Below are 12,523 nucleotides of genomic sequence, written 5' to 3' on the forward strand. Positions count from 1 at the left end.
GCAACTTCAACCTTATCAACAGATCCATCTTTTTTTTTTCTAGATCGATTCACATAAACTGTGTGACTCAGTCACTTGTTCACCTCAGGATTTGAACTTCTAACCTTTGTTTTGCTCTTCACATTTTGTTCTTCTGAAAGCCTTTTTGCATGCTTACTTTAAGCACTAATTAGAAAGGAAAAAAGACTACTTAAGCGAATGATGATTTTAAAGTTTTGACTTTTTAGTTCATTTTGTTGTTTTTATGCATTTGTTTTATGTACCAAAAAACAAAAAAATGTTTGGAAATTAGTAAGAGTTGCTGCTTTTTTTTAACTAACTACACAGCTTGAAAAAAGAAACAAAAGAATAACCGAAAGTGTAGTCCTTTCAGAAGGCCTGATAAATGTGGCTTTGTATTATTAAATCTGAACTTGAATTTACTAAACTGAGTAAAAGTAGTAGATTAGAGAAACTGTAATTCTGTGGTAAAAAAAAAAAAAAATACAAAATGTGTTGCTCCTCAACAATAGAAACGATCAAATGAACCAGCTAGCCGAAATTAGCTTACAGCCACAAAAACAAGCATAAAATACCAATTACACCATTATACCATTGTTGGATATATCACATGCATTTCAAGCTGCAAACTATTTTTTTACTATTTATTTTTTGACTCAAACTAAAAAAAAAATAATAATAAAAAAAGGTTTGTCTCCTCAACCTCAGCCTGGCACCAACAACAATATGATGCTTGCATTTGTCTTCTTTATTCTGATTCTCAGTTTGAACTTCAAGTCGTATCAATGCATCTCAGTATCTTATTCACCAAAATGATGTCCTATCATTTCCGTCACATACAAGTCACATCATAAAATTTTATTGAAGGAAAGATAACATAACTCATCTTCGTGCAGTAGAACTTAAACTGTTTCTTAAAGAAAAATAGTGCAACAAAAGATCATTAGCTCTGTTTTACCAGAGTTGTGTAGTGATAGGATCAGTTATGGTTTTAATCACGAGCTGTCCATATGCCTTTGACACAGATGAACCCCATGTTTTCATAAACTACTTATTTTTATTTTAACCAAAATGATTGAGACACAGTACACTCATTTCTCTGTCCCTTCAATGGCTCACTGTAACAATAGTTGTCCCTCTGCTGCTGATACCCTCAAGCACAGCTCATTTCAGAGAGTTATAATTGTGATAGTGCAAGACTTGAGATAAAAGTTAATTAGGACTTTTGCAGCGGAGGAACAGATATATCACAGTGATCATGTTAAAAGAATAATTTGCCATTCTGGACTAATTTTTACCTCATTTATTACTCACACCAGGATAATCCAAAATCCCTAATAATGGCACTGGAGGTTTCCAAAATGATCTTGGAGCACTGGATGTATTTTTTATAATCAATATCTAACAAGACCTACGAGCTTGCAACCCAACTCGGCATTTATAACAAAGATGTCAACAATAATAAGAGGATGAATGTTGGTTTAAACCCAATCTTCTTGATAAAATATAATGAACATAATGCTGAGTTTGAGAATTCAACCTTAGCATTAAATGGTAAAAATGCTAAACAGAAGTAGAGTCACATTATTCTTATTTGGTGGCTATATTAACATATATGCCCTATATACATTTAAATAAGAGAGCAGATGTTAGGTGTATCAAGGATATGGATGAGAAGAGAGCAGAACAAGATGATAAGGAGAGGAGCGTGGTCAGTACTATTTTTAATAGGGTCAGAAACTGAAGATCATTATAAAACACCCTTGGCTTGAGGAGCTATTTGTACCAACATAAGAAGTGAGGAGGTAGGAAAGGAAATGGAAACGAAATAAAATAGTGATAAAACAAGAAAAATGATAGAGGGTAATTCAGACGAGGCAGTGGAAAGATGCTGCAGAACCATTTGGAAAGACAATTTTCAGAAATTAGAAAGTGTTAAGGCGGGAAATGTGAACAGAGAGCACAGCATAAAGATATGCCAAAAAGACAAGGGAAAAGTAGAGAGGGAGGACTGAGGAGGAAAAGAGAGACACAGCAGGAGGACAGGCTGTTTAGGCAGGAAGGAAGAAACAAGTTGTGAAATTGGGAGAAAAGAGAAAAGGAGAAAAAAGAACAGAAGAGAAAAAATGGTGAGTTTCCAGATGGAGAATTTTTCCTGATCCAATTTTATCTTCAGCTCTGAGTAAAATAGCTAAAACATGGGAAGATTTTCAAATTAAATAAGCCATTAAGCCTTCATTAATTGATTTCAGGCCATCATATTGTGTGCTTGTGCGTGTGTGTATGTGTGTCAGGCAGCCTGTCCAATGTTTTCCCTCACCAAAGAATCATATGCAAACCTCACCGGAACGGGCTGTTTCTTTCTCTGTGATGGAAACTGATAGCACAATATGGCATAATATGGACAAGAAGATTGCTAAGTATGGACAGAAAAAAAAAATAAAAAGGTCAGAAAGGAAAAGAAGATCTTGTGTTTTTAAAAAAAAATAAAGTGGCTGTTTGGGAGGAAGTCGATGTGCCTCAGGGGAAGTGACCTAAGAAAGATGGATGAATAAATCTATGCCATTACTCCAAAGCAAAAATAGAGAGAAAGTAGGGTGAAAGAAGTAAAAAAGGGAGTTGTGAAAAAAAAAGAATATCAGCAAGTTAAATAAGTTCTCAGTACTACAAAAAAAGATCAAACATACTGGACCTGATACAATTCATTAAGACAGATATATCAGATGTTTCTTTTCAAACCTGACGGCTTAAAAAAATATGCAAACACACATTTGAACAGATACTTTCACATACTTAAAACCATCCATATGCTGAGCTTACAGCCTCCCAGAAAAAACAAAACAAAACAAAAAAAAACATTATCCTATCTCCCTGAAAATAGAAGTCTTTCCTCTGCCAGTGTTTTGATATTCTAATGTACTGCCCTGCTCCGGCTGCTTGTATTAATAGCGATGCTAAGCTGTGATAGTAGAACGTGAATGAAAGCAAAGCCTTGCTTCCCCCCCCAGGCTCTGGGATAAGAGAGACAGATTCCATCTGGTAGATAACATTACACAGCAACTTGTGCAAGTTTTACCCTCATAAGCTTACATAGGACTACACGTATCAGTGAGATATTCCATCTGCATGCAGGTATGTGTGTGATACTAAATGAAACTCATTCTATGCCTTTGACATATTTTTTTCTTCTTTTTTTTTGCTGTCTGAAAACTTCTTTTGCTGTTGTGATTTGTGCGTTTGTTTCTATCTACGCCTCAGCTCTGTGTTGCTTCACTCCTCCCCTGTCTTATACTAGGCCTTTACCATTTTGTTACAAACTACTCCTACTGTTTTGTCATATCAGTTGTGTGATTTTAAGTCCTCTCAGTGAGAGAAAGTTGTGCATTGCTGCTAAGTTGCCTGAAAGAAAACTATTCTACTTTTTCCTCACAAGACAAAGACGGTTGTTTAGAAATGTTTTCTGTCACAAACACAGAAAGCAGTGGGAGAAGACTCTCTCAACACAGCAGGGTAAAGAGGTAACTACTCCTCTTGTTACTTCAGGATAAGCATGTGAAATTTAAATGCAACAGGGTTTCAAGCCTAAATCATTCCACTTCAAATCCTCAGCTCATAACAATTGAACCTACTTCACCAGACGATCTCACAAGATGACAGCAACTGAATATTATTTTGCAAAACACGGTTCACAAACCATTCCTTCCTATTTGTATTCTAGCTCTAGGCCTTCATTAGGATCTGAATCCTTAGGATTTGTGATAGATTATAATTACTGATAACTCTGAGGTGTTTCTCTGAGTGATACACGCTAATTTCAACACCACAGACCATGATCACATCATTTTTTCTACTCTGAGAATTGATGTGCACAAAGAGATCTGTGGCAGGTAGCTAATTTTTGTGTACAAGACTAACGTTGCAAGTGGCAAAGGACTTAAGTAGCTTGCAACTTTGCAATGTACTATGGATAATTCTTTTTGAGACCCTCTTACCACATTTCTGCATTGATATTTTGTCAAATTGAGATTATTTTCTTATTTCTATTGGCAAGTCTCGTCCAATAGAAAGACTTGCCAATAGAAAGTCTTTCTATTGGCAAATCATGGAGTTTTCCATGATTTCTTTCCACAAATGTTCCTACTTTACAACACTCTCCCTTACTGTCTCAGCTAAAAATTGAAAATATCCATAATAGTGTTGCAGACAGAATTTTAATTTCCAGAGGAGCACATAATCTCCAACAAAAACAACAACAAATACTCATTGCCAAATTTTCATAGCATTGCCTAAAAACATTCTTTGAAAACAATTGTTTTTCAGTTGTGGTTTCTATCTCTAAAAGCAGTAGTGGGTTTATGTCAGTCAGACTACTGCATCTGTGTTTTGGAAACTCTGTGGCTTAATTTCTTATAGATTACCACTTGCAGGGATTCTTGCAGGAATAACTACAGTCCTCTATATTTGTCAAAAAATAACAGAATTCTTTGGGTCTTTTTTTTTGTAATGTCACAGTAATGAAACTGAAGACATAAAAATACCATAAACTTGTGATTGCAACATGATCTTTTATTGACCACCTGCTCGATGTAAAATAGTTGTTAAATACTGTTTGGATCCCGAAGAAGAGTAATGAGTTCACAATGAGAAACCACGAATAAGGCACTTAATGGTACCCACTATTCTGGATCTGACATTACTGGTTTGGTACAGCACTAACCCAGTTAAGAAGGGGGAGACAAAATTGAAACCGACAGCTAATCCAAAGACTCAGGCAGCTGTCATCTGGCCTCTCCAGGACCACATTGGCCGATAGTGTGACATTTCGGCTACCGCCCACCCACTGTGACATGAACGATGCGTACATAAAAACTGTAAGCAAAGCCTCTTTGTCTGGTGCTCAACCTTGAAAGAGCTGATTCAGATGGAAACCTCTGCTGCCGACCATCCTGATATGCTGTGCAGTGTATCTGTGCTGTCTTGCCCAGCAGAAACTGCAGATAAGCACTGGCTTAAGGGGCACTCTGGGACAAAAGAGGCATAATATGCTCTTTTCCCTGTCTCTGAGCTTGAAAATTGAATCCTGTCCAAAACTCCTTGAGTCACAAATAGCATAAAAACAATACAAACACGTGGTTAAAGGATGGAAATACATTTAAGGGTAGATTAAAAGATGAAACAGGGAACAGTCTGAAGATAATGACACTGTTGAGGAACGCGTTTAGATAGTACAATACCTCAGGAGTTAATAACAAATGCACCTGGCAAAGTGACGGTTCACTTAGATGTCAGTGCAGTGTCTGTGAGTCTGTGTGTGTGTTTATGTGCAAGTAAATCTTGGCAAAGACTGCCATTAAAAAATAGCTACAGAGAGCTCTCACACTGCCTACCTGCAAACACCCACACATCATCTGCCTGCTGCTTAACATGGGCGTGGGCCCCATTCTATATGCATGATGTGTGTCCAACTTTGAATGTGTTTGTGAGTGTGCCTCTCAACCGAGTGTCATTTGTGATATCTAGATGCTTCAGGTCAGGAATACCAAGTACATATTTTCTCAGTTAGGTTAATTTACTTTATGAATTTTTATTTATTCCTTTATTTTCCCTAAGGGATCCATTCCTCCTTTGTATTGTTGTAACTACTTCACTTTTAGTTTGAAAAGTGAAACTACATTTCAAATTATGCATTTGAAAATGTATAATTTTCAAATGCATAATTTGAAAATTTTCAAATGCATTTTCAAATTATGCATTTGAAAATGTATAATTGTTTTTCAAATCATTGAAGTTAGTATGAAATTTGTCTTTCTGCAAACTCATGGAAGGGATCTTTCTGATCACATCAGTGTTTCATAAAAGCTTCATCTTGTGGATTGTTTTGCAAATAACGAAAAACCCCGTAGAACTTAAAAGAACCACCATGTTTACAGTGGTTTATCTCAGTTTTATAAATAAAGTCAGGCATGCAGGCCAACATGCCACAGCAAAATAGAAAATGTGATATATATCTATATCTATATATATATATATATATATATATATATATATATATATATATATATATATATATATATATATATATATATATATATATATTTCTAAATGTAGATGTGAAAAACTGGAACATATAACTGGAAAACGGAGGATGAGCATTTATGTACCCATACCCACAAATATNACATATAACTGGAAAACGGAGGATGAGCATTTATGTACCCATACCCACAAATATAGACATATATTCAAATGTTGAGGCTTATTGTATGCCTTCGTTAATTAAAAGTGTGCACTCTGTGGGTTCTGTGTACTTGCCTGATAACTGAAAGTCATGCAGCTTTCAGAATTATAAATTAGGAATAAATTAAATGTGCATAGCGTTTAGCATGTTTCTTGTATAATTTTATTATGTCATTAATTATTGGAGTTACATATTTAATGGTTTATACCTTTATGGAACACTTATATAATAATTCTTCCCAATAATATTTAAAAAAAAATAATAACTATTTTAACACTTTACAGGAAGGGCAAAAAATCTAAATAATAAAAATAAAAAATACAAATATCATTAATTCCATGACATCCTTCCATCCATTTTTCCTATTCCCTCCACGAAGTGTTTGGTGCCCATCTCTCAGGGTCAGAGGGCAAGAGGCAGGATACACCCTGGACAGATGGCCAGTCCATCACCAACACCATAAATGCAATCATTCACCTGCACATGCACACACATTCACACACTATGACTTGAGGGCATTTTAGAAAAGTCGATAAGCTTAACAATCATATTTTTGCACTATAGGAAAAAGCCAGAGTATCTATAAAGAGCCCATCCACAAACGAGAACCCTGGCCTGGGTTCAAACACAGAACCTTCTTGCTGCACACTAACTGTCCTAACAACTGTGCAGCCTGACTTCTTTACGTATCTTCAAAAGCAGTTTCTCCTATTGTATATCCTTTCTTTTCACAGTCACCATACAAGCGGGTCTGTGGAGTTTGAGGAAATTTTCCAACAACAAAGACTTGAGTGTTGTTTCTTGAATGTGCTTTCACCTTTGTTGCCACCTGGAGACCTCCGATTTATTATTTCTTGCACTCTACAAATAGTTCCTCTCTTTGGTTCTTTAAACTGTGGCCAGCTGGAGACTCTGAGTCACTCCGCTGCGCCCACAGACATAAATCTAGTTTCAAGCTTTAGCTGCGGCCTTCAGTGTCAGATAAGTCGAAAGTCAGAGGACACCAGCCAGCTGTCACCGTCTGCTCCGCTCTGAGATTGACTGGCATTCAAGTCATTTCTTCAATTATAAATTGCTTAGCTCTGACTGCCCTGTAGATAAATAACTGGCTCTGACAAGTATCATGCTGTTCATGTTCTACTTGATCATCTGAGGTTTATTTTTGTCATTATAAGTCTTGGACTCAAATTTATACTCAACAGGCATAATATTACGATCACTGACAGATGAAGTGATTGACCCTGATTGTCCTTTCCTCATAACATATGTTAGTGGGCGGGATATTAAAATAAAAATAGTTCATTGGGTGTTTTATTTGATTTTTAATGTGGAGATGAAGTGAAAAAGATAAAAAAATCAACAACAACAAAAAAAACAACAACTATGTATTTATTTTCTGAATCTCACATGAAAATTAATAACAAAATACCAAGCCGTTTCTTTAGTTTTTTTTAATTTCTGATTATCAATTAAAAAACAATCAAAAGTTACATGGACTACCCTGAATATAAAATTGTTGACATTTTCTGATTTCAATGTAAAAAAAAAAATCACAATATTGTAAATGTTGATCCCTGTGTCCATAATATACCTATTCAGTTTTTCCATCTTTTTCTTCGTCAGAAAATAAAATCTTAATTCAAACAAATACTTTTAATGTGTGACCCTTTGCTTCACAAAGGGATGTAACATTCAAAGTTACAATCACAAAATCTCATGTCTGCTGTTTTGAAATGGACCTTCCTGTTAGATTTTCTTTTTCATAAACGTATTTCCCACTGACTTTCATACTGGCTGGATGTTTTATGTTTTGGCAGCCAGCATATTAATGTTGTTTTGATTTTTCAATTGTCCTAATATAAAACACTTGAAATTAAACACTAATAGACAAGAGGAACCATTAATTCTTCCTACTTTTTTTCCCACAAATATGAGTTTCTTAATGACCTTGTAAGCAAAGGTTTCAAATTTTTGGTTTTGTACCCAAAATATACAGAAAAGACAGTCATTGATGAATTACTAAGAATGTATCAAATACAGTATTACAGCATGCTATTGGTTTAAAACATGTACGATTTTATTAAATGCCTACCCCGAATAATATTGCTTTTTTTACAAGATATTCCGAAGTAAGTAATAATACACAATATAATAAACCTTTTTTCTCCATAATATAAGCTATTCACATCTTCAATCACAAATTCACAAAAGAGTAAATTAATCTGTACCCTCAAATATTGGATGAATAATTAAATAGTCAGTCTATGGTTAAACTTGAGAATGCTGAGCTCTCAATTCAAGTTGAGAGAGGGGAAGACGGCTTGGTGAAGAACAATAAAATTGTACAGTTTCTGAGGAAGTCAATTATAATAATATGGAGTTTAAATAACAAAAACCTTAAAATGTAAATAATTGATGAGATTAATTTACTTACAAGCATTGCATGTTTATGAATACTGGCTTTCTGCTAAGTTGAATGTTTCTGTAAACTCTTGCGTGTTTGTGATTTATATAATTCCACAGCAGTGATTCACTCTCTGTTTGACGTACCATTATCCCTCACATTTTATCTCAGATTTTTACCCTTTCCTATCTCCTGTCACTCCTCAAACTATATCCCAAGATTTAAACCTCTCTTTGAGTGCAATGTGTTGAAGAGAAAATGATATGGATATGTATGTTGCAGACAAGTGTTCTGTGAACAAGACTCTGGGTAATATGAGTGCCATCAGTGAGAATTTATGTTTTTTTTTTTTCTTTTCACAACAGAGTGTGACTGTTTGAGTCAAAAAAGTGAATAAAACAGCAAGACAGAAGAGAAAAAATGTTTGGTTTTTTTTGTTTTTTTTTCTTTTCCCCTGAGTGTACACAAATACGTTTCCCCTTTTTGTGGGTTTGTTGTGGGATTTATTGTTCTATTTGTATAAATGCACTGTGTAGAGTAGTGGCTAGTGTTTGTGATGTTTATGCATTGTTCTGCATTTTTCTGCTGGCACATGATTGCATGTCTGTTTACTGGTGGTAGCGGTGGGGGATTAGTGGTAACTGGTGCGCCAGTGTTTAAAGTGTTTTGTGTGTCTGCTTAAGAAGTGTGTGAGAAAGTGCCTCTACTCAGAGCAGCTTCCATGTTTTTGCAGCTGCTGCTGATTTGAACTATCTGATAAGACAGTAAGAAGTATGACCTCATGATTTCCAGAGCTGCTACTCAGATACACATCGCAGACCTTTCATAGTACACAGGATGCAGACTCACACTTCTAACCACTCTACATTTAACCTTATAAGGTTTCAACGGCTTTAGTTTACACAGGTTCAAATGCCATACCGTCATTTTGCATACGAGCATTTCTAAGAATGTGGACAACAAGTACATTGAGAGCTACTGGAAAAGTTAACTTAAGTTAGCCTTTTTTTTTGTCAAAGAAGGCTTAAAATAAAACCCAAAACTAGCCCTCATTATTAGTCTAATAATTCTGCTGTAGTAGACTTAGAACATTGTGATCATCATCAATCAGTTTCTACTAAACTATTTACACTAATAGTTTTATTCTTTCTTGGTTTCCATGTCACTGACTCAATGATTTGTCACTATATTTGCATGGTACCACTTGATTTGCCTGCCTGAAATACCTTTTGACAGATATTCAAACCTTTAGTTGGTTGGTTTAGCGAGGTGACAAGGTCTATTGACTTCAGTGAAGGAATAAACATCTTCTTACTTTGAGTACATGTTTACTACATACCTTAAATCAAATGCAGAGTCTGTTTTGCTACAGCCATTCATTAGTGATGACAGCATTCAGGCACGACGTTTATGAGTTGGGCTGTTAGGATCAGTAAGTCATTCTGTCAGGCGATCGGGAGAGAAGAATGGGGCAGAGATAAAAATGAGGTGAGAAAACAGAGTGCAAAATTGTGAGTTAGTGTGAGAAAACTAGAGCAGCAAAGTTAGTCCAGATGAGAATAATAGTTGATTTTATTCATGGGAAAATGCATCTTTGCCCCCTCCCCTTTTATCCATTTTACCCACCCTCTTCTCTGGCTATCATGTTTCTTGTGCCAATCAATAATTTATAGCTGTTGCACCAGAGCAATGAACCCCCCAGCTCTCTGAATGACAGATGAGAGCGAGAATGAGTACCGGGCAAACTGAAAAGCAGGACAGGCGTAAAAGCAGAAGGGTGTGAAAATATAATATAAAGAATGACAAGTGACAGAAGAGCCAAAGCAGCAAGGGAAATGACTGACGGGAAACAGGCTGAACTAGGCACTGGATAAATAACCAGGAGTGGGAGAAAATTTCCCTCATATAATGAAATTATGCCGCAAAAAGTCTACCGATTTTCATACTCTGGGAGAACTAATTACAGAAGTACGGTAGAAAATGTCAGCTTCGTGACATCAAAGTGGAGATGCTACCTACTCATTTTTTCCCCTGTTTGGGTTTTGTTGTTTTACCTAAGCTGCTTTTAGCTTGAGCCCACAGTACATTGCTATTTTCCAAGAAAAGAACAACAACAGCATGCTTGGATGAACAATAGGGATGGTGAAAGCGAATGCATGCATGCAATTATGTTTAGTTACTTCTATTTTGAGTTGCTTTTCATAGTTGTTTTTGCACAGTTGCAGCCATCACACTTGGAGAAAAAAGTATGCAGCTGTGTCAAAAATATTTTGTGTTAAAAATTTCCCGCACAGTCAAACACAAAAGAGCGCCTACACACACACACACAGAAAGGGTCTAAATGATCTCAATGAAACCTTAATGATGATGGAGGGAGGAAAAAAACTGCCAGGTGGGGAGCCAAAAAGACCAAAAAATACTGAGACAAAAGAGAGAAATGCAATTTTGTTCTGAGAAAAATACATTTGTTTGTACAAGAACCTTTAATTTACGTGCATTGTGTTGTTGTCCATGTGTGTCCACGGGTTTGAAAGGAAATAAAGCTTACCTCCTCGACCTCCCACCTGCTCTTGTAATTCTGTGTGGTTTTGGTGACCTTGGCAACCTGGCGCCAAAACACGGTTGGTGTCCCTTTGATTGAGGCCAAGAGGGGGCGTGAAGTTTGGACAAAGTGGAAACACAATGGAGGAGAGGGAACAGGAAGGAGCAGGAGGTTTAGGTTCCTGTGCCCCCAGTGGTGGCTATTATGTCCACTGAATTATTTCCTCCTGTCTATCATCTCCTCTCTAAAAAGTGAAAGAGTAATGTCAGAATTGAAGGTACTTAGACAATTATTAACATTCACCCAGCTGGGTATGAATCCCTTGATCTTTGAAATGACAGAAATGCCTTTTGTCTTTCTGAATACACAAGTTTGTGCTTCTTTATGTCCATCATACACTACTACAAAATACAGGTTTTGGTTGTAACAAAATGTGAAAAAGTTCTAGGAATACAGAGATTTTTGAAAGGCACTGCAATAATATTTTTTGCTTACTAAATTCTAATGGATTATGTATTTCTTGTTAAATACCAGAAATAAGCTTCCATTGACTTGCTAGACTTCAGTTAACGTGATTACAGTTTAATTATCAATTTCTGCTTTTGACATGTCTTAATCAGATCTAGATTTATGTTTGTTTTAAATCTGTTTTATTACTCAATAAATGAAGCAGAACACATTCTAAAACAATTAATTTGTAAAAGCATTACTGTGATCACTTTCATTTTAACGGAACACAAATCTCACTGCACTAATCGCATAAAAATGCACAGCTTCTGCTGGAGGAATACAGGCTCCTCAGCTGACTTTGTCCTCTGACAATTCCTTGACAGATTTCTCAGAAAACAGACTCTCTTTATATTCTGAGACATGGCAACTGTTTTGCTGGATTCCTGTGTTACTGAGACTTTGAAATTGAACAAATGTTGTCAGAGAAGTGGAGTTCAGTATCACAACAGTCGGGGCCTTACTTTAAGCTCTGATTTATGAAGGACATTGCACACATATTACAGTTTTTGTCAGTCGCCTTTGTGCGTTTCTCAGAACAGAATTAAAATTCTCAAAACTTCTTGTTCAGTCTTCAAATTGTGTAACTTGAGCACGTCAGAAAAGCATTTTCTCATTTCTGTGAAAACATTTTAAAGGTCTTTGTACGTCCATTCAGTTGATTAAGAACAATTCCCAGCTTTTTCCTGCATTTTAAATTTTTTATGTCATTTTGTGCCCCGACCTACACAACATTTAAGCAGATGTTTGTGGTGTAAGAACAGTTTTCTGTAATATGACTAGAATATTTCTATATATTTGCAATTTACAATTTTGAACAAACAGTTGAGGA

The 12,523-nt window shown here is 35.9% G+C and overlaps 1 protein-coding gene across 3 annotated transcripts in view; it reads left to right on the forward strand.

The window, feature by feature from the left end:
• The window catches only part of LOC103135365 (netrin receptor UNC5C-like), a 186,542-nt gene that overhangs the window by 83,191 nt on the left and 90,828 nt on the right, over nucleotides 1-12,523 (forward strand). The window lies entirely within an intron of this gene.

The sequence above is a fragment of the Poecilia formosa genome, unplaced genomic scaffold (assembly GCF_000485575.1).
Source record: "Poecilia formosa unplaced genomic scaffold, Poecilia_formosa-5.1.2 Scaffold25, whole genome shotgun sequence".
NCBI classification, from domain to species: domain Eukaryota; kingdom Metazoa; phylum Chordata; class Actinopteri; order Cyprinodontiformes; family Poeciliidae; genus Poecilia; species Poecilia formosa.